At 47.3% G+C, this 18,810-nt stretch overlaps 1 long non-coding RNA gene across 1 annotated transcript; it reads right to left on the bottom strand.

Annotated features, from left to right (window-relative positions):
* Window positions 1-8,677: 8,677 nt before the first annotated feature.
* On the bottom strand, window positions 8,678-18,118 carry LOC105470827 (uncharacterized). The gene is made up of 3 exons (XR_011619304.1): window positions 17,980-18,118; window positions 17,266-17,780; window positions 8,678-12,146 (listed from the first exon to the last, which is right to left on the bottom strand). It is a non-coding gene; the product is annotated as an uncharacterized lncRNA (long non-coding RNA).
* Window positions 18,119-18,810: the final 692 nt, after the last annotated feature.

Here is an 18,810-nt window from a genome sequence, read left to right as displayed (position 1 = left end):
CTGTGGCCCTGGAAACACCATTTGTTTCTCAGCAATCGGGCCTCTTGGTTCTACTTTCAGTTGAGCTGCCGTCTTCTCTAGAGAGGCAGCTGGGGCCAAGCACAGTGGCTCACCCATGTAATCCCAGCACTTTGGGAGAGCGAGGTGGGTGGATCACCTGAGGTCAGGAGCTCGAGACCAGCCTCACCAACATGGTGGAACCCCGTCTCTACTAAATACAAAAAATTAGCTGGGCACGGTGGTGCATGCCTGTAATCCCAGCTACTTGGGAGGCTGAGGCAGGAGAATTATTTGAACCCAGGAGGCTGAGGTTGCAGCAAGCCAAGATCGCACCGTTGCACTCCAGCCTGGACAACAAGAGCGAAACGCTGCCTCAAAAAAAAAAAAAAAAAAAAAAAAAGAGAGAGGCAGTGGAAGTATTGAAGGCTGTGATATCAGGGACCACCACAGCCAGTTCAGTGTCAGCTCTTGCTCACTCTAACCTCCAGCAGGTCCCAGAATTAGTCAGAGCCAAGGCTTCCTCGCCTGTGAAACAGGCAGTAGTACCAACTGCAGCAGTTTCCTGGGACAGCCACATAACAGAATGCATGGACAAATGCATGGAAATAGCAAAATAACGTGCAGGTGTTGGTTTTATTTAAGCCAAGGAAGCTGGCCAAGTACCCCATCTATAAAATGAGTATATTATAAGAATCTCTGCCTCCCACTACTTGAATATCAGAAAGACAGAAGACATAATATTTGCAAAAGTGTCCAAGATATTGAGTCGGTTTTCCATTTCACCAACATCCAATCAGAAAATATAACACATCCCAGAACTTGTTTCAGTTCTAAACGATGACCACCTCAGCCACCAATAATACCCTGAAGCAAAGCACCAAAGACTAAATTACTTTTTTTTTTTTTTTTTTGAGACAGAGTTTCACCCTGTTGCCTAGGCTGGAGTGCAGTGGCACCATCTCTGTTCACTGCAACCTCCGCCTCCTGGGGTCAGGTGATTCTCCTGCCTGAGCCTCCCAAGTAGCTGAGATTACGGGCATATGCCATGACGCCCAGCTAATTTTTGTATTTTTAGTAGAGACAGGGTTTTGCCACATTGGTTAGGCTGGTCTTGAACTCCTGACCTCAAGTCATCAGCCTGCCTCAGCCTTCCAAAGTGCTGGGATTACAGGCAGGAGCCACCACACCCAGCCACTGAATTCCTTTTTAAATATCACATTCTCATTCTCTAAAAGTTCCAGAAAATATGACTCTCAGAAATGTGTATCCGAAGCAACTCAGTGGTTTCTCTAAAAATCCAGATTCTTACACTGTACTGAATCAGAAACCCTGCGACATAGAACAAAGGACACTGCATTTTAACAAGCTTTTTTGGGGACTGTTTTGCACAGTTAAGTGAGAGTCACAAATTTAGAAGCCCCACATCATGCTGCAGAAGTCACAGTAACCTTCTCTCTCTATGCCCTTTAGCAGCCAATCCCTGAACCCTCCAAAGAGAAGATTTGTGTACGGAGTATCCACTGGAGCCCAAGTCGTATATGATCCCAGCCTCCAAGGCCCCACGGTCCACAGCTCTGATTCTGGCAAAGGCAGATGGAAGAGGCTGGGTCCAGCCCCCTAGGCAGCCCGTGTCGATTTGAGTCCAGACCACAGCAGAAGTTAGCACAGGAAAACAGAGAAAACAGAGCTGGTACATGATACTAAAGTAATTACATAGGAAGACTGTGTTCCGAAGGAGGGCAGTGGACCTCAGGGGACATCAGAGTCCAGGTCACAGTAGCAACAATAAAGGGAGGCAGAGGGAGGGGACACACGAGCCATCACAGATTCCAGGAATATGAGTTCTCTAAATGACTTTGATAGTTCATTTTAATCAAAATATAGTTTCCCCTAAGTTCCTGGGGACAAGTCTCAATCGTGGAGCCCTCAGAAGCGGTGGACCATTGTCAGGGGCCAGCAGACCTGGGGTCAGTCTACCAGGTGACAGGACCCTATACATGACTGTTTCCACGTGGCATGACAGCCACGTGTGGAGATACCGAATTTCCCATGAGGGTGAGCTCCCACTTATTCTTCAGGATGAGCTGAGCTGTATCCCATGAGGATTGCTCGCTGTGGGTTTCAGTCATCCTGCAGGAACGTGGGAGCATCTGCAGATGAATGAACGTTTTAATTTCCTTGTGTCTGGATGGCCACCAGAACCCTTGTGAGTGACACAAATGGGCTCTCATCTCCATCTTTTAGGTGAACAAACTGAGGCTCAGGGAGGTTAGATTCATTTCCTAAGCCACACAGGTTTAACGTTCATAGACAGGACTGCAGTCTTCTGGTTCAAATTTCCTTCCTCCACAACTTTCTTATTATGTCTCAGAAACTTGGCTTTTGAGATATGTCTAGAAGCTGTTTTCTCAGCACCTTGAAAATCTATGGGAGATCTTCCTTCTTGTTTTCTAGTTAAAAACAACATTCTTATTTAATACTTTGGCATACGGTTAGGGTGACCGACCTCCTGATTTCCCCAGGATTGTCCTGGTTTTAGCATGAAAAGCTCTGCCTCCCAGGAAACCCCTCCATCCCAGGCAACTAGACCGTTGGTCACCTTACTATGTGTTCGACTGTCTCATCCTCACAGGGAGGCCCCAGCTGCAGGCCTCTGACTTCCCATCTGAGCTCTGCCTCACTCACCTCCACTTCTGCCTCCCCAAGAATTCAGACTCTTCAGAGCAAATACAACACCGAGAAATCATTCTCCACTCAGCTAAGTACTTTCGGTGAGCTTCTGATCACAACGGACATCTTAGTGAGGTAGGAGAATGTACACAGAAATATTAGATTTATTAGCACCAATGTCCAAATGGCCGTATATCAAAAATTTGCTTTATTGAACAATGGTACTGGAAACGAAAATATAATTTGGAACCCAGACACTATATTCTATAGTCAAACTAGAAAAAAAGTGAGTGTTGTTTGCATTCATCATGTCCAATGCAGCAGACAATCTGGTTAAATTCTGGCTCTGCCGCTTAACAGCTGTGTGGCCTTAGGTGAGTTACCCAATGCCTCTCTGTACCTCAGTTTCCTCATATGTAAAATGGAAATGATGATAGAATCTGCTTTATAGCGTTATGATGAGAATTAATACATACAAGTCACTAGAGAGTGCCTGCAGTGAATGATGTTAGCTATTGTTCATTGCCCCGTAACCTACACACGGCAAGGCCAATGCCAGCATCTAAACATCATGTACCACACAAACCAAGCAGAGGATAAGAGGGGATTCACTTGTTTCCCAATAACTGAGGAAAGGAAAAGGGAGACTGGAAAACTGTTTTAGACCGAATCTATTCTTCTTTCTTCTTCCCTTCGAGAGTCACTGTATCCTCAAGCACTATTGCTGATTCTATCCTCACGATCTGGGATGCCCAAAACAAGCAAGGAACAGTCCATCAGTAATAGCCCTCACATTAGTACAGCACTTTATATACAGCAACTCACTTGTACGCATGTGACTCTGCCGCCACATCTGTACAAAACCACTTCCACTACAAACCAAGCTTCTCTGACCCATGTGGTCTGCCTAGCATTGATCACTGAGCTTCTATCTACCGTGTGTCTCTTGCTGAGCTGGGTGCCGTGGGAGATGGAGGATGCAACAAAGTGTAAAAAGTGGGCAGAGACCCTGGACCATTTACATTTATCTGGGGAAAGAGCTCTCCAGGTCTCCAGGTGTGTAAAACAGGACACATCGGGTGTCAAATGATCTTGGGATTCAGAAAAGACAGGCCAAGGCACGGCGCTGTTGGCAGAAGGGGTCCACACAGGGAAGAAGAGAAGCCCCCTGTAGCCCAGCCTTTTACACCGACCTCACTCAGTCTTCTAGAACAGATGTGATGAGCGCTGCTGACCCTCCAGCCTTAGCCTCTCAATGTGCTTCAGAGAACGTCCAACAGGAAGGCTGGCTTCTCTGGGCCTGAGGGCTTTCTCCAGTGCCGGCGCTTTCCAGAGGAGCTACACAATGAACACTGGCTGGGAAACTCACACCCTCTGTGGAGCAGCCTTCAGGGACTGAGAGGAGTTGGAGTGTGCACACCCCAGCCCCACCCCGGGAGGATTGTTTTTGAGGTGCGTGTTTTACACTCTTCCAACGGCTTCCCCCTTGGGATGAAGCTGCAGCTGCCCATTGTGTTGACTGGCTGACCATAGCCCCTTTAGCGGTTGCTTCCCCTCCCCTTATCACCACCCACCCCTCTCCCGGGCTCTCCCTGGTTTACCTCCTCCCCACTGCCCACCCCTCTCCCGGGTTCTCCCTGGTTTACCTCCTCCCCACTGCCCACCCCCTCCTGGGCTCTCCCTGGTTTACCTCCTCCCCACTGCCCACCCCTGTCCCGGGCTCTCCCTGGTTTACCTCCTCCCCACTGCCCACCCCTCTCCCGGGCTCTCCCTGGTTTACCTCCTCCCCACTGCCCACCCCTCTCCCGGGCTCTCCCTGGCTTACCTCCTCCCCACTGCCCACCCCTCTCCCGGGCTCTCCCTGGCTTACCTCCTCCCCACTGCCCACCCCTCTCCCGGGCTCTCCCTGGCTTACCTCCTCCCCACTGCCCACCCCTCTCCCGGGCTCTCCCTGGCTTACCTCCTCCCCACTGCCCACCCCTCTCCCGGGCTCTCCCTGGTTTACCTCCTCCCCACTGCCAACCCCTCTCCCGGGCTCTCCCTGGCTTACCTCCTCCCCACTGCCCACCCCTCTCCCGGGTTCTCCCTGGCTTACCTCCTCCCCACTGCCCACCCCTCTCCCGGGCTCTCCCTGGCTTACCTCCTCCCCACTGCCCACCCCTCTCCCGGGCTCTCCCTGGCTTACCTCCTCCCCACTGCCCACCCCTCTCCCGGGTTCTCCCTGGTTTACCTCCTCCCCACTGCCCACCCCTCTCCCAGGCTCTCCCTGGTTTACCTCCTCCCCAGTAAACTTGCACTCACATCCTTGTCTCAGGGGCTGCTTCTGACAAAACTCAAACGAAGACATCCCCCTATTTCCCGTGACTGGATTAATATTGTACCCATTTGACTCATGAGAAAACTAAGACTCAGACTAATTATCTGGTCTGAGGTCACATAGCAAGCATGTGATTGTCCTCGGGCTTGACCTCACATCCCTCTGTACCACCGCACCTGTCCTTGTAGCATACTGAGAGAAGTGTGCACATAAGCATGTCGCTGGATCCCAGGGACACTGCTCACCCTGACTCCCACCTCTGCCCCACTCAGGAAACTGGGATTTTCTCCTGTCTCGGCCGCCCGAGTAACTGGGATTACAGGCCTGCGCCTCTACGCCCGGCTAATTTTCTATTTTTAGTAGAGATGGGGTTTCTCCATGTTGGTCAGGCTGGACTCAAACTCCTGACCTCAGGTGATGTGCCCACCTCGGCCTCCCAAAGTGTTGGGATTATAGACATGAGCCACAGCATCTGGCCCTAAGTAGAAATCTTATACTCCACGTGGGCCTGAAGTGCAAGCCAAGAAATAGGTAGCTACCCTTTCTGGGACGTGGAATTGCTGAGAAAGTGTTAGCTGTACATTGTTCATCCAGATCCATAGAAAACAGCTTTTACAAGCACAGTCCCAACTTTTGGCAATTTTTGCAAATCATTTGGATTAAGGTAACATGCAGCTATTGTGTTGGGGTAAGTGTGAGTGTGTGGCTGGATGTGAAATTTTACTGACAACCAAACCATAGCTGGGAAACTTGAAAGTGTTGTCAAGGCTCAGGGAGCTGTCGGTAAACCCAGGTAAAGTTTTGGCTCAGTTAAGAGGTAACTCGATCCAAGTTTTGAACAAGATGGAATTATCACCAGCAGGGGCAGATGGATGGGGTAAATCACATGAAATCAGCCTAAACTTATTAAAAGCCGACCGCAAAGCTTCTTCCATTTATGTCCAGTGTTCTAGTTATCTATTGCCGGATAATAAATCACCTGAACGTGTGAGTCAAGAATTCAGGCAGGGCTTGGCTGAGAGATTCTGTTCCACAAAGCATCAACCAAGGTTATTCACAAGTATTCAGCTGGCAGATGGGCTGGTCTGAAGGGTCTGTGATGGCTTCACTCACATGTCAGGCACATTGGTGGACATGGCTAGAAGGCTGGGCTTGATGGGGACTGTTGATCAGAGAACCTATCCATACATGGTCTCTCCAGCCTGGTGGCCTCAGGGCAGTTGGACTTCTTACACAGCAGCTCAGTGCTCCAAAAACAAGTGCACAGTGAACAACCTGGAAGCCACATGGTTTTTTATGACCTGGCTTTGAAATCACACAGAGTCACTTCTGCTGTGCTGCTTGTCCAAGTGGTCACGAGCCCAACCAGATTCAAGGGGAAGGGACTTAGATCCAACCTCTCAGTGGTAGGAGTGTGTAAAAGTACAACATCCAGATTGGGTTAGAAGCAAAGAAGGGGCCAGGCATGGTGGCTCACACCTGTCATCACAGCACTTGGGAGGCTGAGGTAGCTGGGTCACCTGCAGTCAGGAGTTCAAGACCAGCCTGGCCAACATGGCGAAACCCCGTCTCTACTAAAAATACAAAAAATTAGCCAGGCATAGTGGCAGACACCTGTAATCCCAGCTACTCTGAGGCAGGAGAATCGCTTGAACCCAGGAGGCAGAGGTTGAAGTGAGCTGAGATTGCACCACTGAACTCCAGCCTGGGCAGCAGGAATGAAACTCCATCTTAAAAAAAAAAAAAAAAGGAAGCAAAGAAGGGAAGCCACAGTTTGCAGGCTTCCTCTGAATCTGAAATTATAGTTGCAGTTGCTTTGTCCAAGGGAAGGAATTCTAAAGGGAGGGATCTGGTTGGGCTAAAATCGTTGGAAAGTCAAACCAAGTCCACACTGGATTCTACAGAAGAGCTCTTGTCCCACTGAGCTCACAGGGACACCCAGGCACCTGCTGCAGCGCCACCCTGCTCTCTGGCCTGTGCTGCCGGCTGCCCACACGGCCTGGCTTCCTGACAGCTCTGCACTCAGCCCTGCCTATCATGATGAAAGCAGCTGAGCAGTGTTTCCCTTGCTCGGGGACGCTGGTCTCCTGGAACTAAGAAAGAGGGAGGAGGCCAATGTGGGAGAGTTTGGTTGATTTGAGCAACATGCAAACCACATGGGGATCAGGAGCCTGAGAAAGAGTGCCTGGTGTTGCTCATCCCATTGAAGGCCTGCAACTGAGGTCAGGCTCCATGGGGCCCTCTCACCAAAGCCTGCATCTCCCAAGGTAAGGCAACTCTGTGAGCCTCAATGCTGACAGTACTGTCCAATCACGGAGAAGAGGAGAATGCCACAGTCTCTCACACATACATGTACCACGGCCGGGCACAGGGTATGTCCTCAGAAGAGTCAACTGAATAAACTCACTGGTTCAACTGAATATGCTTTTCACATAATGTTTGTGCACCTTTCTTTTTTTTTTTTTTTTGCATTTACTACATAAGAGATCTAGAAAAGGATGATAGCGGGGGCAGGGAGCTGGTAATGAAAGGAAGAGAGAGAAACGGCCCGATGCTTGGGGAAACAAGCCTCTGGCCTTGAACTATGGCCCAATCTAGTGACTGGAAGTGATCTGACCCTACAGAGAGCCCCTTGGCTAATGAGCTCTTTACTCAGAATGAGTTTGAAATGTTTGATACGATCCTAATTAAACTAATTATTTCCCTCCAAACTTGCAAACTTATATAAAAAATAGATGGATAGATGGAATTAACACGTATTGGGAAGGTACTATGTGGCTGACATGTCCTAGGTGCTTTCATATATGCTAATTCATCAGTCCTTACAAAACTCCAAGGAATAGATGCATTTATCCTTTTTTTTTTTTTTTTTTTTTTTTTTTTTTTTTTTTTTTTGGTCACTTATGGAAAAAAACAGAATGAATCAAATACAAGCCCGGATTTATCTCTCTGTCTCTCTGTCTCTCTCTCTCTGTCTCTCTCTCTCTCTCTCAAATCCTGTTTTGAACTGCTGCTCTGCCTCTGGGGTGATTGTACAATCTCCACTCACCCCATCACATGGCCTAGAAACCTAGTAATGTGGGCTGCATCCTGACCTCCAGATCAGTCAACAAACAGGTCTCATTCTTTTTTCATCCTCAGCCTTCCTCCATCACTCGCCCTGTGTCAGGGTCCTCAGACTTTCCTCCTTCATTCCTTCATCCTGGGCTATTGAGCCAGCCTCCTGACAAGTCCTCTGTTCTACCCCTGTAGTCCATCCCTCACACTGTAACCAAAGAAAGCTGAAACACAGACCTGAGCATAACAAGCCTTTTGCTCATCAAGTATCACTCACTCCCTACAACCCTACAGCCTGCAGAATAAGTGACTAACCCTTAAGCCTGGTGTTCAAGGCTTTCCGTGATCTCCTCCTGACTCCTCCTGATCAACATTTCTCATCTCATCTACCACTACTCCCTTTCCCGACGTGTTTGTTTGTTTGTTTGTTTGGTTTTGTTTTGTTTCGTTTTTTGCAAACCAGAGTCTACAAAGCTCTGAGCATTGTTCTGGAAGAGGAGAGGAGTTCTACGTAATGATTTTGAAATGTTATGTTTATGTTTCAGTGATAAAGGAAAAAATAGACAAATATGACACTCACTTTGTGATCCTGCCTCATTATTTTAATCTCTGTGTTACTTATACTTGCTTTCACAATCTTTGATGTTATTAACTATTCAGGTGACGGTTTTTAACTTTTAATGCAGAGTTTCTCAAACTGTGGTTGCAGAGCCTCCAAGAGTACAGGGATAGTTGCTCATGGGTTCTCAAGTTCTTCTCTATAGTCCAGCTGTAGTACACTGTACTTGTATGTGGATCAGATCACAAATTTCATTTTAGCCATATCCCTGCTTCATCATCTTTACTTGTGTTCTTCTTTTGGTTTAGAATGCCTTTCCACATTCTACATACTCAGCTCCTACCCAGCCCCATTTCCAAGCTTCTTCATGCATATCACTAGGGATAGCCCTGCTGTAGATCTCCAGATGCAAAGATTCTCTGAGTTGGAATGGGCATTGTAGATCACAGGCTATTGTTCTCATCCTACAGTTAGAAAAACCTAGGCGCAGAAAATGGAAGTAACAAACCAAGTCTAGAATCCAGGCCTCCTGACATCTTATATGGTGTTCTGTTCACATCTTGCAACATGCTGCACACTCCTCTTAAAGTTTTATCATCCATTTTTGCATTGAGTGGCTGGAAGGGCTGCATGCAGAGTAAATCCTTAGCTTCCCTACAACCATAACTGACAGGGCCATAAAACCACAGTAATTACCTGACATGTTCATATGTCTGAAGCACTATAATAGAATATCCCAAGAGATCTGAATGCTGGAAGCACTTTGCATTTTTGCACTGGACAATGGAGGCTGCTCCAATTAATGTCAATCAGACTTACTCACTCCAGAGAAGTCCAAAATTATATGCTGATTTATTGAACTTACCATAATGTTCCAAAATTGATTTTTTAACATTTTTGCAAACTAAGATATTATAGAGAGGCAATATAGCAATTAGTTCAATGTTCTGAACTTAGTAGATACTCAGTAAAGGTGAGCTGAATGAATGGATGCCCCATAGGCTGGGAGCCAAGACACCTGAGTTCCAGTCTCATTCTTCTACTAATGGGCCATGGGGGCTTGGGAAAATTCCCTCACTAAGCTTCAGTCTACTCATCTGTAAAATGAGGTATTTGGAGCAATCCAATTTTATCTTCCTGAGATAAGTCCCTTACAGTCCTAAAATTCTACAATTTTGTGAAAATGATAAATCCATTTATACTATTGGTGTCAAAGGAAAAGAAAAATATTATAATTTATTAACTATTCTAATTTTATGCTCCATTGCTTCTTTCATGCATCATTATAGGTGTTTTCAGAACCATTACATAGTTGAGTTATCATGACTAACTTTTGAGGAAAATACTATTACATTCTGCCTCTACATTTGGGAAAACAAATTTTATTAACTTGAGAAGACTTCAACTTCCAGTCTTGATAGAATTACTACTCTTCTCAGACACTGGGAAATTGCAAAACTGTAATCTGTGAGAGAATGCATCAATGAGGTGAGACCTGAAATAACCCTAGCTTTATGCTTGAAGGCAATTTCCAGTCCACGAGTACAGTCCAGTAGCTTCACTAAGTTGAGGAGACAGAGATCTGTCTACAGACCTGAGGCAGCTAGGAGTTGAGGGTCACAATTTTTGAAAGGAGGGAGACACACAGAAAAATAACACCATAAGTCTACTGAGATATTTTCCTGAGTCTTTGCTGAGTATTCAACTATATGTGTCTAAAGTGAAACTCTACATGACCAGGGAAGATAAATGACAGAAGAGTTGTAAGCTGAACAATCTAAAGCTCTCAAAATGTAAGGCCAACACTGTGCATCACCCAGCCAAAGTGGAGAGTCCTTGGTGATCCCTTGGGACATTCAGTGAAGAGCCCAGATAAATCACACTTGAGTAAAAAGGCTGACTTATTCCTGGAGTGAAGGTTACTCTAGACTCTCCATAGCAAAATGTAAAGCCAGGATTCAAAGATGTCAAACTGATCCATGTGTAACTTAACTGTCTGCTGAAATAAAGCCCAAACAAAGCCAAAACCAAGATTTTTTTTAAAAAAAGAAGACAACAAAGTCCAAATACTTAATGATAGAATATTACAATGTCTGCCATCTAACAAAAAATTACTAGACATATAAAGAAGCAGAAAAATGGTGACCCATAATCAAGAGAAAAATCAGTCAATAGAAACAGACCTATAAATGACAGAGATGATGTACGAGTATTTAAGTGACTTGACAAGACCCATCAGTAGGGAGTGCAAATTCAAACCCAGGTCTCCTGGCACTTTCATTTAGTGCTCTTTTCATTGCCTGTGCTCACCAGTCTCTCTGTATGTGTGGACATTTATAGGGTTTTACTATGACAATCCCAGTGCAATTTTCCTATGCTTCTGGTCTGCAATTTGGTTACAATGGCTGAGAAGCCTGCAGAGGTAGCCACAGATATGAAACCACAAAGGCCAGTCTCTGATCAGGAATAAGCACTGACCATCCTCATAGACAAAATTTCAACAATGCTGAAACAGAACTCAATTGTGTCTCTTCCCCTTCCCCCACTATAGAACTTTCATGGGAATTACCCATGGCCATTACCACATGGCCACTCCTGGTCACATCTCTGGTCAGAAGGTCTCTCCTCCCCAAGGGCTGCAGCTTAAGGGAACATGAAAATCAGTGTGTGAACAATGGGAGCATGCACCAGGAAACCAGCCCTCAGCTTCAGCCCTGATTGGCAAAAACTTAAGCAAGGGGTAAATGGAAACAGAAAGCATCACAGGAGGCTGTCAGCCTGCAGAAAGGTGCAAGTCCCACTGCCAATGCTGGGAGTATATTCATGTGTGCGCTGCCTACAAGTGTTTGTGAGAGAATAGTGACACAGAGTCACTCCCCAGGCTGGGGGTACAGTTTTCCTCCCTGCAATTTACTACACAAGTTGTTACCAAAGCAAATATCAAAGCCCTGCAATTTGCTAATTATAGGCGGGATCCTGGGCTTGTGGGCCCAATTAACCACTTGTTCCTCATTTTCGGTGTATGACCGGCGGACTGCACCCACAATTACCCACTTGTCTTTTTAACTGCCCTGTGAGCTGGCTGACTCACCTCCAATTCACTCCCACTATCCACTCCAGATGGCCTTTGGTGTCTTTTTGTTTCCAAGCTCCCCCCACTTGACTATTATCTCTCTCTGCATCACAAGCCACTGTCTGGTCACCCAGGCCAAGGCTCCTACAAGAAGTCCTGATCTTACTCCTTGCCTATGCTTGGAGCCTGTAAGGCAGGAAGCAGCTCCTGTTGGTCTGGGCATTTTGCCTAGCTCCTCAAGGAAGCTCAGGAGGCTGTGGCCACATTCAGCCTCTGCTCCCAGACAGACTCCACAAAAGGAGCAAGGAAAATTACAGCTTCTTTGGAGCTGGCCCACTGCCAGGGCTCCTGTCCATGGTCTCCGTCAATGCCTCCCTGGTTCCCTACCTCAGTCCGGCCAAGGCTGGATACCAGGAAACTCATCACCAGTCCTGGAAAAGGACATCCCAATAGCTGCCAGCATTAGCTCTCTGGAAAGACACAAATCAAAAAAGGAGAAAAATCCCTCAGGACCTCCTGCTTCATTAGGCAGACTTCCCGGCAAGCAAAGAATTTCCAGCAAACTTTTTGATGGGTTACTATGTCAATGGTTCCTACCTTTTTTGTGTCACAGACACCTTGGAAAATCTAATGAAAGTTCTGGACCCTCTCCAGTGAGAAATGCTCATATCCGTTCATCCATTTATTTATGTAATCTTTCAGCAAATATTTATGGGGCACCTATGTGCCAGGCACTATTGCAGGGACTCAGAAACATCAGCGGACAAACAGAATTTCCTGCTCTCGTGGAGCTTATATTGTAACAGAGAAAAACAGGCAATAAAAAATGAATGTAATAAATAAGTAAAATACATAATTTGCTAGAAAACAAGTGCTGTGGGCCAGGCATGGTGGTGCACACCTGTAATCCCAGCACTTTGGGAGGCCGAGGCGGGCAGATCACTTGAACCCAGGAGTTCGAGACCAGCCTGGACAACATGGCAAAAACCCATCTCTACAAAGAAAAAAAAAAATACGAAGAATTAGCCAGGCATGGTAGAATGTGCCTATAGTCCCAGCTACCCGGGAGGTTGAGGTAGGAGGATCACTTGAGCCCAGAAGGTTGAGGCCACAGTAAGCCATGATCACTCCACTGTACTCCAGCCTGGGCAACAGAGTGAGACCCTGTCTCGGTAAAGAGTGCTATGGAAAAAGGAGAATTACAACAGGGTAAGAGAGAGACCGGTGGGAATGATGTCACATTTTTAAACAGGATGTGTCAGGGAATCTTCACTGAGAAGTGAATGTGAGCAAAGACCCAAAGAACATAAGAGGTTTCATCATGTGATTAACTGGGGAAAGAGCACAGCAACAAGAGCGTGAACAGCCTGAGGCCATGCCCAGTGCGAATGAAGATAAGCGAAAAGAGCAGAATGGCTGGACCTCGAGAAGTGGGAGGAAAGCTGCCTCAGTGAGAGAGATGAGGTCAGAGGGGCAGAGGTCGGGAGACACATACCACATAGGAATTTTACTGAGTTAAATCTAAAACCATGAGTGGACTTTATGAGCAAAGGGGAAATACGATCTAAGACTTTAGACTGTCTGTCTGAGGCTGCTACGGGAAGCAAAAGATTTAAATGTCAGAAAATGGTAGCCTGGGTCGGGTGCAGTGGCTCACACCTGTAATCCCAGCACTTTGGGAGGCTGAGGTGGGTGGACCACCAGGTCAGGAGTTCAAGACCAGCATGGCTGACATGGTGAAACCCCATCTCTACTAAGAAATACAAAAATTAGCTGGGTGTGGTGGTGTGGGCCTGTAATCTCAGCTACTCGGGAGGCTGAGGCAGGAGAATCGCTTGAACCCCGGAGACAGAGGTTGCAGTGAGCCTGGATCACGTCACTGCACTCCAAACCTGGCGAGAGAGAAAAAAAAGAATAGAAAATGGTAGCCTGGGCCAGAGCGGTTGCAGTGGAGACCGCTGGAAGGTTGAGTCAAGAGCAGCTCTGCAATGGACGTGGCATGTGTAAGAAAGATGCACACGTAGAATTTCACACACAATTCAGCACTTTAGCAAACCCCTCTGTCCATCCATGGATGCAGGGTCCTTTATCAAATCACAAGGAAAGTGGTGGACCCTAGAAGGGAGAGGGAAGGGACTTCAGTGAGTGGACACGGGGAACCCTAGCTGTATCTACAAGTTTCACTTCTTTTAAATACATAATAAAAATACATTTAAATGAGTATGACAAAAGAGTAACAACTGGTAGTCTAAGTGGTGGATACATGATTGTTATACCATTTCTGTGTATTTCAAGAGATTCATCATTGAAAATGGAACTGCTTATCTCAAGATTTTCCAGATGCCTCCCGTTTGCTTTTTCAATGCATTGAGGGAGAATCAATACAATTGTGCTGGTCAGTCTGTCTGCAACATCTGGTCAGGTGCCTGGGGATGGGAACATTTCATTTCTCTGACTTACTTTCCTTCCCTTTCTTCCAGTGGCTCAGAGTCAAATGTGAGAGAAGACAGGACAAACACAAAAGCCACACTGTACCAAACACAGAGTCTAGAGGAGAAAGAGAGTGACGGTAACTGGGAAGACCTGGGAAGGTCTCCTGGCAGAGGCGGCCTTTAAGCAGAGTCCAGGAGAACGGGCAAACTGGGACACGCAGGGAGAGACAGTGGGTTCTGCTGGAGGCCACTGCTCTAACAAAGGCACAGTGGGGAGCAAGCTAGGGCCCCAGCACCCACTCCACAATGGCCCATTTTAAGGGGAACAGGCAGGGGATTTCTTTGTCTCTGCTACTGAATCAGAGACCAGACTAGATCTGAGGTGCTTTTCAGAAGCCTGAAGTCACCCCAGTGGGTTCAATGTGGTAGAAAAGCTTGGTTCTGGGCCTGCAGCAAGCTGTAACCTGCAGATGAGAATGACTTTGAGGCCCCCAGAGATTAGGGCTACGGAGGCAGGGCAGAGTCCCTTTGCAGACCTGAGTGAAGATCTCCCCAGGGGGCTCCCCAGTCAACTGAGCCACCTCAGGATCGGGCCCCTAGACAGCACATTTCTCACAATCTGAGCCTGGGGGAAGGTCCCCTGCTGCCCACATTTTGCAAAAACTTGCGCCATGTCACAGTTCTGATTAAGTGCCAAGAGAACTATTTCCCAGGCCACAGCTTTAACAAGGCCATGCTTCCTAATTACTAGTTTTCTCCTAATTAAATAAAAAAGGGGGGGAGGTAACCAGTGATTACCCCACCTTCTACTACCACCTTCCATTTATATGCGTCTCTCTTCAGAGAAGCTCAAAGTGCTTTGTATATTATTGTATATTTTCCCCTCATAACATCCTTGAGATTCCTAGGGGTGCTTATTATCATACCATTTTACAGCTGGGAAAAGAGGTGCTGGCTGAGGTTAAGCAAAGTGTCCAAGTGCCCTCACTAGCGATGATCAGCATTCTGAAGCTCTTTAAGAAACCCCTGTACATTTAGAAATAAAGTCATCTCCCGGGAGATAAACCAGGCTAAAGCAACACATACATAATAATTATTTATTGCAAACTTTACAATAGTAATTAACACTGTTTAATTCTCACAACAATCCTGTAAAACAGATACTATTACACTCATCTTACCGTGAGGACAATGAGATTCAGAGAGGTAAAGTTAGTTGCCTAGAGTTGCGTAATAATATTAGGTTAGCACAAAAGTCATCGCGTTTTGGCATTACTTTCAATGGCAAAAACCATGATTACTTTTGCACCAACCTAATAATAGTTGTGACAATAGTAAAAGAAGAAACTAATATTTATTGAGCACTTGCCATGGGCCAGGCATTTTAGACTTTTTTGCTAACTCATTTAAGTTCTTACAACACCTTTTGAAGTAGGTATTAGTATTATCACCATTTTGCTGATGACAAGACTGAAGCACAGAAAAGTTAAGTAACTTGCCCAAGGTCACACAGCAAGTAAGTGGCAGAGCCCTACAGGAACCCACAAAGGGTCTCACCATACCAGTTTATCCGCCTGAAGAAATATTGTACTCTGAAGGTTGGCCTGGGGACACTCAGACAGTCAGGGTGATGCAGGGGTACCTCCAGGACACCCTGTGGGTGTATTTCCCTTTTTTTTTTTTTTTTTTTTTTTTTTGTGAGACAGAGTCTCGCTCTGTTGCCAGGCTGGAGTGCAGTGGCACAATCTCAGTTCACTGCAACCTCTGCCTTTCGGGTTCAAACGATTCTCCTGCCTCAGCCTCCCAAGTAGCTCGGACTACAGGCGTGTGCCACCAGGCCCAGCTAACTTTTGTATTTTTAGTGGAGACAGGGTTTCACCATGTTAGCCAGGATGGTCTCGATCTCTTGACCTCGTGATCCTCCCACCTCGGCTTCCCAAAGTGCTGGGATTACAGGCGTGAGCCACCGCGCCCGGCCTGGGTGCATTTTCAGTACTCCTGCTGTGTGCTGTGTGGGTGGGTACTGAGTGGGCGACGGGAGGGACACCAAGCTTTTCCTGCCTGACTCAGGCAACTGTGCTGGGTACTCTTCGCTGACATAAAATGGCACTGTAGGAGCTGTTAGCTCAAAGGTAATGGAATCCAAGAGTAAGAATTAGCCAAGGGAGACATTCAGACCAGCGGGAAGCGAACCTGGTGTGGCGCGTGTTTGGGGGAGGGTACACATCTTGCTCTTCCATATGCCAGAGAAGGGAGCTCTCAAACCATCCCAGAACTTTGGTCTTCACTGCTCTCTCCCCAGAAGCATCCTCTAAGGACTCATTCTGTGCTCATACCTCCATCCGGGGGAACAAACTAGAAAGGGACAAATTCTGACTCCTTGCCAGTCTAGCCAAACTTGTTCATCAACAGATTGGCCTACTGGATGCAGACTTCACCGTTTCGGGACAGGAGTTCCCCCAAGTGCCTGGCATACTTCCTAGGGGCATCGAAGGCAAGACCTGGCCCCTGCCTCAGCCCTCGTGCCATGGGTCCCTCTCTTTCTCACACCTCTCTCCTCTCTCTTCAGACCCACCCTGGGAGCCAACCGCCTGCCGTCAGCATCTCCTGTCCCTGCTTGCCCTGTCCCTTTCCAACAGGCAATAGATCAGATTGCCAGGGAGCCCCTCCTGAGAATGGCAGCATGAGAATTAACAAGCTGCCAGCACGTGTCCAAAATGGGCAGCAGGTACTTAGTTCCTGGTGAGTGCTGGGTGTGCCACCCCGGGGTCCCAGCACTTTCTGACCAAAACAGAGCATTTAAGAATGTCCTGGCTGGGCGCGATGGCTCATGCCTGTATCCCAGCACTTCGGGAGGCCGAGGCGGGCAGATCACCTGAGGTTGGGAGTTTGAGACCAGCCTCACCAACATGGAGAAACCCTGTCTCTACTAAAAATACAAAAAAAATTAGCCGAGCGTGGTGGTGCATGTCTGTAATCCCAGCTACTGGGGAGGCTGAGGCAGGAGAATCACTTGAACCGGGTAGGCAGAGGTTGTGGTGAGCCAAGATCGCGCCACTGCACTCCAGCCTGGGCAACAAGAGCAAAACTCCATCTCAAAAAAAAAAAAAAAAAAAGAGAGAGAGAGAGAGAGAGAAAGAAAAAAGAAAGTCCTCACCTGCCATGTCTGACTTCCAAATTTCCCAGCGTTTCCTTCTCCACTTTGTTGAGATTTGTTGCTTGCAATGGTTAGGAGCACTGACTCTGGAGTAAGACCGCCTAAATGTAAACCCAGCCCAACCATGTGCAAGCTGTGTGATTCTGAAGAAGTTGTTAAACCTCTCCTGGCCTTCTTTGGTGCCTGTAAAGCAGAAATAATAATTCCTATGTCATACAATTGTGATGATTAAATGAGTTATTACATTTAAGTGATTAGAACCGTGCTTAGCACAGAGGAGGCACTCAAAAGTTAACTACTATTAGTGATGTCTAAACTTTTTTCCCCGGGGAAGGATCAATTCACTTGCCGGAGTCAAGTTCAACTTTGCACTCCAGTCCTTCAGGCAGGTAGAGGCAACTGAATCACGTGAAAACTGCTACCGCTTTGGAGGAGGGAGGAACATCAGGAAGAAGATTTAGCCCTTAGAGATGTAAGGGCTTAAAGAGTCTCAGTCCCTGTTGACCACATAACATCTGCAAAAAGGAAAAAAGAAGGAAAGCGCGCTGAAGGACCCATCCCGGGAGGAGGATGAGCCACGCTCCCTCCAGCCTCCCCAGAGGTGCATTCGTTAGATTCCCGCCCCGGCCCCAGTCCCAGCATCAGCTCGGGTTCCTCTGCAGACGCTCAGCCCCTTCGGAAATGTAAAACCCGGGAAGCGAAAGCCGCGGCGACCTCCGAGAGCCTCTCAGGCACGCGGCCTCTCTCCCCACCGGCAGCGCCTGGAAATACCACAGGCCTAGCCAAAGATGGAGCTGTTTTGTTGGGAGCTCGGGTTTCCCCCGCCGCGAGGCTGAGCCCGTGGCGCAGCTGCTCAAAGGTCACGCCCGAGACACGTACGCACAAGCCCCGGTGGCGGGGCGGGCAGCGGGGAGAGAAGGTGGGGAGTGGGCGGGGGGCGGGGGCAGGGGGAGGGGCGCCCCCTTCTCCAGGGCCCTGCGGAGCCGCCTCCCGTCTTCATCTCGCAAGCATCCAACGCGGGGAGGTGGCTGTCCTCTCCCTACTAGGATTTTATTTTTGCAAAACAAAAGGGATGCCAAAAAAGAAAAGGCTCCTAAATGAAAAGAAAATGCTTCTTTAAAAATGCTAATTGTGAGCTTTTTATTATTGTTTTGGAATTTCAACTGATGGCTGAAAGAGAAAATCTAAATTTGGCCACAGGAAACCTGGAGCCAGTTAACCTTGAGAAGTTAGTCTTCATTTTCTATTAAGTAAAATATTTGGGTTTGAATGCTTAGAGCCCTCTGCTTATAAAAATAGAGGCACTGAACAGTTTAACCACCTGTGTTTTCCTTGGATCGCATATTTTCCACAGTAAACAAGAAAACACAGATTGGAAATCCATTCATTCCTTCATAAGATGAGCTTCAGTTGGGGTTTATTTGTGTTTTCAATCAATGGAAACCAAAAACAGCCTTTGCAGGGTTATGATATTTCGTGCAAAGAAGCTCCAAGAAGCTCTTTTTATCCCCTCTGCAGCTATTTCTACATAAATCCCAAGATTTT

The sequence above is a fragment of the Macaca nemestrina genome, chromosome 2, assembly GCF_043159975.1.
Source record: "Macaca nemestrina isolate mMacNem1 chromosome 2, mMacNem.hap1, whole genome shotgun sequence".
Classification (NCBI taxonomy): domain Eukaryota; kingdom Metazoa; phylum Chordata; class Mammalia; order Primates; family Cercopithecidae; genus Macaca; species Macaca nemestrina.
This window is presented reverse-complemented; position numbering and strand designations above follow the sequence as displayed.